The sequence below is a fragment of the Trichechus manatus genome, unplaced genomic scaffold, assembly GCF_000243295.1.
Source record: "Trichechus manatus latirostris isolate Lorelei unplaced genomic scaffold, TriManLat1.0 scaffold00198, whole genome shotgun sequence".
NCBI lineage: Eukaryota > Metazoa > Chordata > Mammalia > Sirenia > Trichechidae > Trichechus > Trichechus manatus.
In genome coordinates this window covers 383,019-396,355 of record NW_004444134.1, presented here as the reverse complement: position 1 = coordinate 396,355, position 13,337 = coordinate 383,019, and the positions used below count along the sequence as shown (strand labels likewise).

At 38.7% G+C, this 13,337-nt stretch overlaps 1 pseudogene across 1 annotated transcript; it reads left to right on the top strand.

The window, feature by feature from the left end:
• Positions 1–4,694: 4,694 nt before the first annotated feature.
• On the top strand, positions 4,695–5,598 carry LOC101349744 (ferritin heavy chain pseudogene; annotated as a pseudogene). Its single transcript, XR_001121545.1, has one exon. The product of XR_001121545.1 is annotated as a ferritin heavy chain pseudogene (transcript).
• Positions 5,599–13,337: the final 7,739 nt, after the last annotated feature.

Here is a 13,337-nt window from a genome sequence, read left to right as displayed (position 1 = left end):
AGCTAGGATGAGCTTTCAGAATTGTACCAAGTTGAGGTGAAGGAATAGGGCCCTTATCCATGGGTTGATCAGTCATTGGGTGCAGGTTGCCCCTGGAAGGATTGGGCATGGTGGTTTTCTTCAGCTGGAGCAATCTCCAGAGGGCTGACTGCTGAGAATCGTCTTTCATGAACAATCCCAGCAGCCAGAGGAGTAAACCTTTCGTTCCTGACTGAGGATCTGAGCAGAGCAAGACAGCGTCTACCAAAGTCTACCTCTTGCTCTGCTTGGATCCACTTTTTATTATAGGTTCTGGGAAAGAAAGATCAAATTCCCTACTGGTCTAAGGTTTCCAGATTTAGCCAATAAAATACAGGTCACCCAGTTTATCTGAATCTGAGATAAAGAACGAGTTTGTTTGCTTGTTTTTTTAGTATAAGTATATTCATGCAATATTTGGGACACACTTATACTAAAAAACTATTAGTTGGTCATATAAAATAGAAATTTAACTGGGCATCCTATATGTTATCTGGAAACCCTATCCCGGAGGAAATTTAGAAGAGGAAGGTTAGTGGGGCGAATTACAGCCCTTGCTGGTCTTGGGGCCACAGTTGTAACTCATCCTGTATCTATTCTAGAATCTCTTCACCTTTAGTTAGCCACTGTCATGGGCCAGTGGCTAACTGAGGGGTTTCAGCCCCTGGTCTCCATGCTCTTCATGGTCCAAATTGCTGCATCTCCACTTACCATTTGCCAGCAAAACTGCACAAGTCACTTGGTTGCCAAACATATTATTTCCCACCCCATTACATAACAGCTGCCCTACATTCTCCTACAGATCAGGGTCAAGATGGAAACTTCTTTCCTTACCTACTAGTCCCTGCCCAAGGGGCCTCTCTAGATGGCTGCCATAGCTTCAATGGCACTCTTGCTGTGTCTCTTGCAGAGCCCAGATTTGCAAAGATGTGAAGTCCAGATTCCCTGAGTGGGTCCCCGGGAGTGATGGTAAATGAGGCTGCTCCTGATTCCACTGCTGAGCTCCAAGGCCCATGTATCCTACCGAGGACAGGTATGATATAAAGGCTTCAGATTCTATGTGTGTACAATACCCTATCCTCCCTTCTCCACCACCCACCCTGGCCCTTAGAGTGGGCCATTGCTTTTTTCATCCTCCTAGGAACTAGCATTGCATCATGTTTCCAGCATCTCCCTGAGTCCTTTGCTGTTGTTAGCTGCCAGTGAGTCAGCTCCCGCTCATGGGGTCCCCATGTATAACACAACAAAATGTTGCCTGGTCCTGCACCATCTTCATGATGTTTGAGTACACTGAGTACACTGTTGTGGCTGTTTTGTCAATCAATCTCATTGAGGGTTTCCCTTGTTTTTACTGGCCCTCCACCAAACATGATGTCCTTGTCTAGCTATTGGTCTTTCCTGATGAGGTGTCCAAAGGAACTGCAGTTACTTTGGGCATAGTCCTTTCCCTCCCTTAGTAGTCAGGTTCTATTGCAACTTGACCCTCGTGACTGGTCTAGTGACCAGCTAGAGGAGAGGTGGGGTAGGTCCTGAGGGGGTCGTGCAGTCTTTCAGGAGAGAAGACTGCATCTTTCCCAAACTAGGAGGGAGGGGGGAAGGAGGCTGGCCCTTGATAGGAAGGGGGGCCACTCTACAGACTCAGAGAGTTTAGGGGTCTAAGGATACAAGTCTTCCGGCAGCGCTCTTTCTGCAGCGCTGTCTTTCTGCAGCGCTTCCCCCAGCAGAGGGAGCAAATCTTTCTTTCCTCAGGGGTGATATGGAGATACACCCCAGTATCCATGACCGTGCCTTTGTGCCACGCACCTCTCCTCTGGGCCTTGGATCTTTTACCTGTAAAATTCACTGACTTCTCTTTTAACCAGAGGGAGCTAGGCCAGCGCCTCTCAACCTATAAGGTCCTCACACCCCCCCACCCCCCATGAGATGTGTTGCTGTTGTTGTTAGGGGCTGTGGAGTCAGTTCTGACTCATAGGGAACCTAGGCACAACAGAACGAACAGTTGTCCAGTCCTGTGTCATCCTTACAATCATTGTTATGCCTGACACAAGCCACCACAGAATGAAAAACTGACAGACAGTGGTGGTACCCCTTGCTAATGGTGTTTAAATTCCCATCATGAGAAGTTCTCTTGTAGGAGAAACCCTTCAAGGTCCTTGTTAAAATGCAACTATATTATCTGAGAGAGGACAACAGTTGAGCTTAGATGACTGACTTCATCAGAGTAGAGTACTTCTGAGGTAAATGGGACCCTGGGAATTTTGATTGTGGGGTAAGGGTCAGGAAGGGTAGAAGTGTGGGGAACTGGCAGGTGGGGACCACATAGAGGACCTGTCAACTTGAGGCACTGTGACATCAGGTTGCTCATCAGAGAGGGTCCAAAAGGAGAGAGAGGATGGAAAATAATTGTGGATGGCCGCTTTGCTGACTTGGAAATTTTGCTTATAATGGCCTAAAGATTAGGAAAATATGACCTGCTGGTTTCTTATGTGTGTATGTATGTATGCATGTGTGTATATGGCTTTCCATCAAGACCATGTATTAGACAAGAAATACATTGGAATGTCCCCTTGAGCACTGTTCAAACAGTGCTCATTATAATGGAGCAATGATTCATCGTCAATGCTCAGCTTAAAGCCAGTGTAGGAGCTTTGCAATGGTCAGTCATATTTAAGAAGGACCCCTTATAAGCAGAAGGCTCAATTCACAGTCACTGATTTTCACCATGGGAATTCACTAGCTAAAATCTGTCAAAAGTGATCTCTATGTGGCTGAGTTATACATGTATGTGTTTAAATTGTCCTTGTCAGGGGCTTTTAGTCCAACAAAATGGCCATTGAAAAATCAAATACTCAGCTCTCCAAGGAAAGAGAACTGCTCTTTCCCCAGCACCAACTCTGTATGCCAGATGTTTGACATCAGCTCCCACATGGACTTTCTCAGCCTCAGCAGAACCCTAGCATGGCCAGGTAACCTTTTTTTTAAAAATAGACTTTATTTTCCAGAGCAGTTTTAGGTTTACAGAATAATTGTGCATAAAGTATAGAGTTCCCATATACCTGCTTTCCCCCTTGCACAGTTTTCCCTATTGTTCACATCTTGTGTGACACATTGTTACAATTAACAAACCAATATTGATATTATTATTACAGTCGTCCCTTGGCATGGGGAGGGAGATTGGTTCCAGGACCCCTGACCATATCAAAATCTGCAGATGCTCAAGTCCCTTATATAAAATGGCATAGTTTTGCGTATAACCTATGCACATCCTCCCATATACTTTAAATCACTTCTAGATTACTTATAATACTTAATACAATGTAAATGCTATATAAATAGTTGTTATACTGTATTGTTTAGGGAATAATGACAAGAGATGAACAATGCTAAAACAATGAATGGTGGAGAGAGACTGAGGAGCTATGAAATGGTGGGAGGCTATAGCAGGATATGCCTACACATCATTTCTTTCATGTGGGTTCAACGTAGTGCTTGGGTCATAGCAAATTCAAGTTTTTGCTTTTTGGAACTTTCTTTTTCTGAATATTTTTGATCTGCAGATACGGAATCCGAGGATAAAGAGGGCCAATTGTACTAATTAAAGTCCATAGTTTACATTAGGGTTCACTCTGCGTTGTTCAGTCCTATGGATTTTGGAAAATGCATAACGTCATGTGTCCACTTTTACAGTATCATGCAGAATAGTGTCACTGCCTTGAAAATCCCATGCTCCACATATTGATTCTACCCCTCCTCCCCTAGAACCCAGAACCCCTGACAATCACTGATCATTTTACTGTCTCTACAGTTTTGCCTTTTCCAGAGTGTCATATAGTTGTAATCACAGAGTATGTAGCCTTTTCAGACTGTCTTCGTTCACTTAACAATATGCATTTAAGGTTCCTCCAAGTCTTTTAGTAACTCGATAGCTCGTTTCTTTTTATTGCTAAATAACATTCCATTGTTTGGATATACCACAATTTGTTTATCTATTCACCTACTGAAGGACATCTTGGTTGCTTCCAATTTTTGGCAATTATAAATAAAGCTTCTATAAACATTCATGTGCAGGTTTTTATGAAGAGGTAAGTTTTCTACTAATTTGGGTAAATAGGAATGTCATTGTTGGATTGCATGGTAAACCTCTGTTTAGTTTTTTGAGAAACTGCCGGACTGTCTTCTGAAGTGGCTGCACCATTTTTGTATTCCCGAAAGCAATGAACGTATTTCCTGTTGCTCCACGTCCTTGCCAGCATTTGGAGTTGCCAGTGTTTTGGATTTTAGTCATTCTAATAGGTGTGTAGTAGTACCTTACTGTGGTTTTAATTTGTAATTCCCTACTGACATATGATGTTGAACAGCTTTTCATATGCTTATTTGCCATGCGTATATCTTCTTTGGTGATGTTTGTTTAGATATTTTGCCCATTTTGTAATTGAGTTGTTTTCTTATTGTTGAGTTTTAAGAGTTCTTTATGATATATTTTAGATGCAAGTCCTTTATTAGGTATGTATTTTTCAAATATTTCCTCCCAGTATGTGGCTTATCTTTTCATTTTCCTAACAGTGTCTTTCACAGAGCAGAACACTTTAATTTTAATGAAATCCCAGCTTACCATTTTTTCCCTTTTATGAATCATGCTTTTGGTGTTGTATCTAAAAAATCATCTCCAGGCCAGACGTTCTTCGTCGAGTCGCCGTGGTCTCCTGCTTCAACAGTGCTTGAACGGAACCCGGCGCTCGCCAACCCTCCCGCAACCAGCAGCTACCAGCCAGCCTTCCACCACCTCCTCACAGCAGCGCCCTCGGACGCCCCAAGGCCCCCGCCGCCGCTCTAGCGCCTCGCAGCCGCCGCCGTCTCTTCTCAACCGCCGCCATGACGACAGCATCTCCCTCGCAGGTGCGCCAGAACTACAGTCAGCACTCTGAGGCCGCGGTCAACCTCCAGATCAACCTGGACCTCCACGCCTCCTTTATCTACCTGTCCATGTCTTACTACTTCGACCGCGATGATGTGGCTCTGAAGAATTTTGCCAAATATTTTCTTCACCAATCTCACGAGGAGAGGGAACATGCTGAGAAACTGATGAAGCTGCAGAACCAACGAGGTGGCAGAATCGTCCTTCATGATGTCAAGAAACCAGACTATGATGATTGGGAGAGCGGACTGAATGCAATGGAGTGTGCATTACAGTTGGAAAAAAGTGTGAATCAGTCACTACTGGAACTGCACAAGCTGGCCACTGACAAGAAGGACCCCCATTTGTGTGACTTCATTGAGACTCATTACATACATGAGCAGGTGAAATCCATCAAAGAATTGGGTGACTACGTGACCAACTTGCGGAAGATGGGAGCTCCAGCATCTGGCCTGGCAGAGTATCTCTTTGACAAGCACACCCTGGGAGACAGTGATGGAGACAGCTAAGCTTGAGCCTGCTGCCCCACAGCCACAGGAGTGACTTCCGTGGCCACCAAGACAGCTCAAGCATGTTGGGTTTACCTTTACCTTTTCTATAAATTGTACCAAAACATCCACTTCAGTTCTTTCATTTGCACCATTCTTTCAAAATAAAGTAATTTGGTACCCCCCCCCCAAAAAAAAATCATCTCTAAACCCCACTGTCACCTAGATTTTCTCCTATGTTCTCTTCTAGAAATTTTCTAGTTTTTCGTCTTACATTTAGGTCTATGATCCATTTTGAGTTAATTTCTGTGAAAGATGTAAGCTCTATGTCAAAATTCTTTTCTGTTTGCATGGACGTCCATTGTTCTGGCACCATTTGTTGAAAACAATATCCTTTCTCCACTGAATTGCTTTTGTTCCTCTGTCAAAGATCAGTTGACTATATTTATGTGGGTCTATTTTGGGACTCTGTTCTATTCCATCCTTCTGTCTAGTCCTTTGCCAGTTTCAACCGCCTTGATCACTATAGCTTTATATTAAGTATTGAAGTTGGGTAGTGTCAATCCTCAAACTCTGTTATTCTTCAGTATTGTGTTGGCTATTTTGGGTCTTTTGCCTTTCTATATAAACTTTAGAATCAGTTTGTAGATATCCAAACAAATAACTTGCTGGGATTTTGATTGGGATTGCATTGAATTTATAGACTAAGCTGGAAATAATTGATGTCTTAATAATGTTGTCTTTCTGTCCATGAACATGGACTATCCCTCCATTTATTTAGATCTTTGATTCCTTTCATCAATGTTTTGTAGTTTTCCTCATATATATCTTATACATATATTGTTAGATTTATACCTAACAATATTTTATCTTTTTGGTGCTAATGTAAATGCTATTGTGTTTCTAATTTCAAATTCCAGTTGTTCATTACTGGTATATAGCAAAGAAATTGACTTTTTTGAGAGTGCTCTTCTTTTTTAATTGTTTTTTTTTTTAAAGTTTATTGTGGTGAAAATATACTTAACAAAACAAATACCATCCCAACAATTTCTACATGACAATTCAGTAACATTGATTATATTCTTCAAGTAGTGCAACCATTCTCATTATCTTTTTCTAAATCATTTCACCATCATTAACATAAAGTCAATGCCTTTTAAGCAAAAACTTCCCCTACTCCCCTCCTTCCCACTTCTGGTAACCACTAATAATCTTTGGTTTCTATGTATTTAATTATTTCATGTAAGTGATATATGTGTAAACCCTGGTGGTGAAGTGGTTAAGAGCCCAGGCTGTTAATCGAATGGTCAGTAGTTCGAATCCACAAGCCATTCCTTGGAAACCATATGGAGCAGTTCTACTCTGTCCTATAGGGTGGCTATGAGTTGGAATCAACACAACAGCACACCACCACCACAACAATGACTAATGACTTTGAGCATATTTTCATGTGTTAGTTGGCCATTTGAATATCCTCTTTGGTGAAATGTCTGTTCAAGTCCTTTACCCATCTTTTGATTAGGTTTTTTGTCTTTTTGTTGTTAAGTTGTAGAAGTTTTATATATTTTTGGATATTTGACTTGTATTGGGTATATTGTTCCCAAAATTTTTCTCCCAATCTGCAGGTTGTCTCTTCACTTTGTTGATAAAATAAAGTAATTGACTTTTATATAATAACCTTGTATTCTGCAACCTTGTCTTTTTTTGTTGTTGATGTTGATGATTCTTTGAGATCTTCTACATAGACAATCCCATCATATGTGAACAAATACAGTTTTATTTCTTCCTTCCCAATCTGTGTATTTTATTTCATTTTTCTTTTCTAATTGCATTAGCTAGTACTTTCAGTATGAAGTTGAGTAAGAATGATGAGAGGGGGACATTCTTGTCTTATTGTCAGACTTCTGAAGAAAGCATCTTGTTTCTCACCATGTTGTATGTTGTAGATATTCTTTATCAAGATGCGGAATTTCCTCTCTATTCCTGGTTTTATGAGAGTTTTTATTATGAATGGGTTGGATTTTGTCAAACGCTCTCTCTGTGTCTATCGATATGTTGTTGTTAGGTGCCGTCGAGTCGGTTCTGACTCATAGCAACCCTATGTACAACAGAACCAAACACTGCCCGGTCCTGCACCATCCTCACAATCCTTGTTATGCTTGAGCCCATTGTTGCAGCCACTGTGTCAATCCATCTCATTGAGGGTCTTCCTCTTTTTCACTGACCTCTACTTCACCAAGCATGATGTCCTTCTCCAGGGACTAATCCCTCATGATAACATGTTCAAAGTATCTGAGATGTAGTCTCTTCATACTTGCTTCTAAGGAGCATTCTGGTTGTACTTCTTCCAAGACAGATATGTTCATTCTTTTGGCAGTCCGTAGTATAGTCAATATTCTCCAACACCACAATTCAAAGGTGTTAGTTCTTCTTTGGTCTTCCTTATTCATTATCCAGCTTTTGCATGCATATGAGGCAATTGAAAACATCATGGCTTGGGTCAGATGCAGCTTAAAGTCTTCAAGGTGACATCTTTGCTTTTTAGCACTTTACTGAGGTCTTTTGCAGCAGATTTGCTGTTGCTTCCATGGGTGTTGATTGTGTATCCAAGTAAAATGAAATGCTTGACAATGTCAATCTTTTCTCCGTTTATCATGATGTTGCTTATTGATCCAGTTGTGAGGATTTTTGTTTTCTTTATGTTAAGGTGTAATCAATACTGAAGGCTATGGTCTTTGATCTTCATCAGTAAGTGCTTCAAGTCCTCTTCACTTTCAGGAAGCAAGGTTATGTCATCTGTATAAACCAGGTTTGTTAGCAAGTCTTCCTCCAATCCCGATGCCATCTTCATATAGTCCAGCTTCTCAGATTATTTGCTCAGCATACAGATTGAATGAGTATGGTGAAAGGATACAACCCTGACACATTGATATGATCATCTGAATTTTCTTCTTTAGCCTGTTGATATGATGAATTACATTAACTGATTTGTAAATATTGAACCAGCATACTTGAGGTAAATACCACTAGGTCACGGTGTATAATTCTTTCTATACATTGTTGGATTTGATTTGCTAAAATTTTGTTGAGGATTTTTGCATCCATGTTCATAAGAGATATTGGTCTGTAATTTTCCTTCCTAGTAATTTCCAGTCTTTGTCTATTTTTGATATTAGGATAATGCTGGCCTCATAGAACGAATTAGGAAGTGTGCCTTTCTCTCCTTTTTTCTTTTTTTGGAAGAGTTTGAGAAGGATTGGTGTTAATTTAAATATTTGGTAGAACTCACCAATGAAACCATCTAGTCCTGGTGCTTTTTTGTTTGGGGAGTTTACTAATTATTGTTTCAATTCCTTTAATAGATGTAGTCTTATTCAGGTTATCTATTTCTTATGTGAGTTTCGGTGGACTGTGTCTTTCGAGGAGTTGGTCCATGTCATCTAAGCTATCAAATTTGGACATAGAGTTGTTCATAGTATTCCTTTATTATCCTTTTAATGTCCATGGGATCAATTATGATGGCCCTTATTTCATTTCTGACATTAGTAATGTATGTCTTTTCTCTTTTTTTTTTTGGTTAATCTGGCTACAGGTTTATCAATTTTGCCAGTGTTTTCAAAGGACCAGCTTTTGGCGTTGATTTTATCTGTTAATTTCCTGTTTTCAATGTCATTGATTTCTGCTTTAATTTTATTATTTCTTTTCTTATGCTTACTTTAGATTTAATTTTTTCTTCTTTCTCAAATTTTTTTTAAGATTGAAGCTTATATTATTGATTTTTTAAATATTTCTTCTTTTCTAGTATATGCAATCAATGCCATAAATTTCCCTCTAAGCACTGTTTTTGCTTCATCTCACAAATTCTGATAATTTGTATTTTCAATTTTATTTGGTTGAAAATATTTTTCAATTTCTCTTGAGACTTCTTCTTTGACCCATATGTTATTTAGAAGTGTGTTATTTAATTTCCAAATATTTTTGAATATTCTAGGTATCTTTCTATTACTGATTTCTAGTTTGATTACTTTGGGGTCTGAAAGCATACTGTGTATGATTTCTATTCTTTAAAAAATTTTAAGGTGTGTTTTATGGCTCAGGATGTGGTCTATCTTGATAAATGTCCCCTGTGAGCCTGAAAAGGATATGTATTCTGCTGTTGTTGGATGAAGGATTCTATAAATGTTAATTAGATTCAGTTGATTGATGGTGCTGTTCAGTTCACTTATATTCTTATTGATTTTCTGCCTGTTGGACCTATCAATTACTAACAGAGGAATGTTGAAGTCTTTAACTATAATAGTGGATTGGTCTCCTTCTCCTGGGAGTTCTATTTGTTTTGATGCTCTCTTGTTAGGCACATACTGTATTTTTTCATAAATAATGCACCCATACATACAATGATGAAATAAAGCAAAACATTTCTGGCATAGCGCACCCATGCATAATACCACACATGTCTCATGACATTTCCAGGGGTGAATTTCAGCCTCATTCACCCATTCTCCCATATTACAGGCAAATCATATCGTTTTGTTCATTTTCTTTCACTCCGTTCATTTTATTTAATATCCTGCTTATGTGTATAAAAATAGTCCAAAAATGTTACTTTTGACCATAATTGCATAATAAAGGTATAAGCCATAGTCAAGAAGTCATGGACAGAGTTTGGTAGTCTCTCAGTAATCAGAAAATAAACAATAGAAACTGTGTGTTTGTTTCTTTTCATTTAAGTTGATAATTATAGTGCATTAGCTCAACAGTTGAGTGCAAAAACCTTATCAGATCATCTTAAGTGAAGCCATTAGGTTATGTTAGGTCTGCTTATTTCGTAGTTTAATTATGTCTTCTTAGTGTAAGTGTCTTTGATCAATGGTCACAAGTCACCTTAGTCACATGCTTGCAAGCATAGGCCTATAAAAGGATCCTTACTTCTAGTACACCTCACATTTGAATTTTGCAATCTCTTCTAGAATCAGTCAGCTATCGATCATATTGTGTAAAAAAAATTGGTATAGTGCACACCTATGAAAATAATTGTGGGGTGGGGTTTGCATGGTTAGCAAAATATGTATAATGTACATCTTATTTGCATAAAATACGGTAAACATTAATGATTGTAATGTCTTCTTGAGTAACTGACCCATTTAGCATTATGTAATGCCCCTTTTTATCCCTGATATTTTTCTTGTTCTAAAGTCGGCTCTGTCTGAAATTAATATAGCTACTCTTTCTTTTGATTAGTGTTAACATGGCATATCTTTCTCCATCCTTTTACTTTTATCTGTGTCTTTATATTTAAAGTGAGTTTCTTGTAGAAGTTCTTGTATAGTTGGGGATTGTTTTTTTTTTAATCTGCTCTGATAATTTCTGTCTTAAATGGCATATTTAGACCATTCACATTTAAAATGATTATTGATATAGTTGAATTAATATCTACCATATTCATTGTCCTTGTTCTTTGTTTCTTTTTTTTTTCTTTCTTCCACTCTTTTTTTGTCTTTTTGTCTCTTACTCATTTTTTGCCTTTTCTGGTTTTAGTTGGGCATTTTGCATAACTCAATTTTCTCTCTTCTCTTGGCATTTAAATTATACTTCTTTAACAATTTTTCTTAGTGGTGGCCCTAGAGTTTGCAATAGACATTTACAACTAACAGAAGTCCACTTTCAAATAACACTATACTGTTTCATGGATAATGCAGGTATTTCATAATGGAGTATTCCCAATTCCTTTCTCCTATTCCTTATAATGGTTCCCTGGGTGACACAAATGGTTAAGTGCTCGACTACCAGCTGAAAGGCTGGCAGTTTGAACCCACCCAGGGGTGCCTCAGAATACAAGTCTGGCAATCTGTTTCCAAAATGTCACAGCCTTGGAGCAGTTCTACTCTGCACATGTGATGTTGCTGTGAGTCAGAATCAACTTGACAGCAACCAACAACAACAACATCCCTTATAACATTGCTCTCATACATTTCACTTATTCAGAAGTTACAATCATCCAATTGTTTTTATATTATAATTTTAAACTTATTTGTTAGACCAGTTAACAATAAAAAAAAAAAAAACCTGTCATTTATTGCTTCTCAAATGCTCCATCTTTCTTTATGTAGATCTGAGTTTCTGATCTATATCACTTTCCTTTTAGCTGAAGAATTTCTTTTAACATTTCTTGTTAGGCCTAGTGGCAACAAATTCCCCTAATTTCTGTTTGTCTGAGAAGGTCTGTATTTTTCCTTCAATTCTGAAATGTAATTTTGCTACGTACAGAATTCTACTTTGGTGGGTTTTTGTTTTTCTTTCCACACTTTAAATATTCCACTCTTCTCACTTGCTTACATGTTTTCTGAAGAAATGTAGTCAATGTAATTCTTTTTCTTGTTCCTTTATAGGTAAGGTGTTTTTTCCCTATGGCTTCTTTCAAGATTTTCTCTGTCTTTGATTTTCTGCAGTTTGAATATGATATGCATTGGTGTAGATTTTTTTGCTATTTATCCTGCTTGGTATTCTCTGAGCTTCCTGGATTTGTAGTTTGGTGTCTATCATTATTTTGGAAAATTCTCAGCCATTTTTACTTCAAATATTTCTTTTGTTCCTTTCTCTCTTTCTTCTTCTTCTGGTATTCCAATTATGTGTATGTTTCATCTTTTGTCTCATAGTTGTTGGATATCCTGTACTTTCCCACCCCCCTAGTCTTTTTTTTCTTTTCTTTTCACTTTGCAAATTTTCTATTGGAATATCTTCCAATAAGATATCAATAAGAGTCTTTCCTTCACTGTGTCCAGTCTACTGATGAACCCATCGAAGGCATTCTTCATTTCTGTTATACAGGCATTCCTCAGGTTACGAATGTCCAACTTATGTGCAACCCCTAGTTACAAACTGTCTTAGTCATCTAGTGCTGCTATAACAGAAATACCACATGTGGATGGCTTTAACAAGAGAAATTTATTCTCTCACAGTTTAAGAGGCTAGAAGTCTGAGTGCAAGATGCCAGCTCTAGGGGAAGGCTTTCTCTCTTTGTCAGCTCTGGAGAAAGGTCCTTGTCATCAATCTTGCCCAGTTGAGGAGCTTCTCAGCGCAGGGACCCTGGGTCCAAAGGACGCGCTATTCTCCTATCTCTTGTTTCTCAGTGGTATGAGGTCCCCACGTCTCTCTGCTCACTTCTCCCTTTTTACTGAGGCTTTATGTTTTCCTCGTTATTTTTATGGGTATGTTTGTTAACTTTCTTTGTAGTTAGCATGGAATTTACCTTTCTCTTTCTAAGTTTGAATCAGTCTATTATTACTTGGTATCGCCTTGCCTTCCTCTCCATTAGAAGGTTCTATACCCACACCATTTATTCCCTGTTTTATTGTTCTGATGTTGATGTCATTTACAGATTAACTTTTCAGATTCTCTGTTGTATTTCTTTTGGTCTTGGATAGTCTTTGAGAGTTCATTTCCTAGACTGGTATCAGGCTGGTACGATCCTGCGTCCTAGATTCTGCCTGTGAGCTAAAGTTGTTTGTTCTCAGATCGAAGGACTCCCTTTAATATAATTCTTGTAAGTTTGGTTTGGTTTTTACATATTCCCTTAATTTCTGTTTATCGGGAAAGGTCCTAATTTCACCATCATATTTGAACGAGAGTTTTGCAGGATATATTATTCTTGGCTGGCCATTTTTTTCTTTCAAGGTTTTATATGTGCCATCCTATTGCCGTCTTGCCTGCATGGTTTCTGCCAAATAACCTGAGCTTAGTCTTATTGTTTCCCCTCTGTATGTGACTTTTGTTTTTCATGAGCTGCTCTCAGGATTCTTTGTCTTTGGTTTTGGCGAGTGTGATTATGATATGGCTTGGTGATTTTCTTTTGGGGTCTCTCCTATATAGGGTTTGTTGAGCTTCTTGGATGGCCAGCTTTTCATCTTTCATGATAT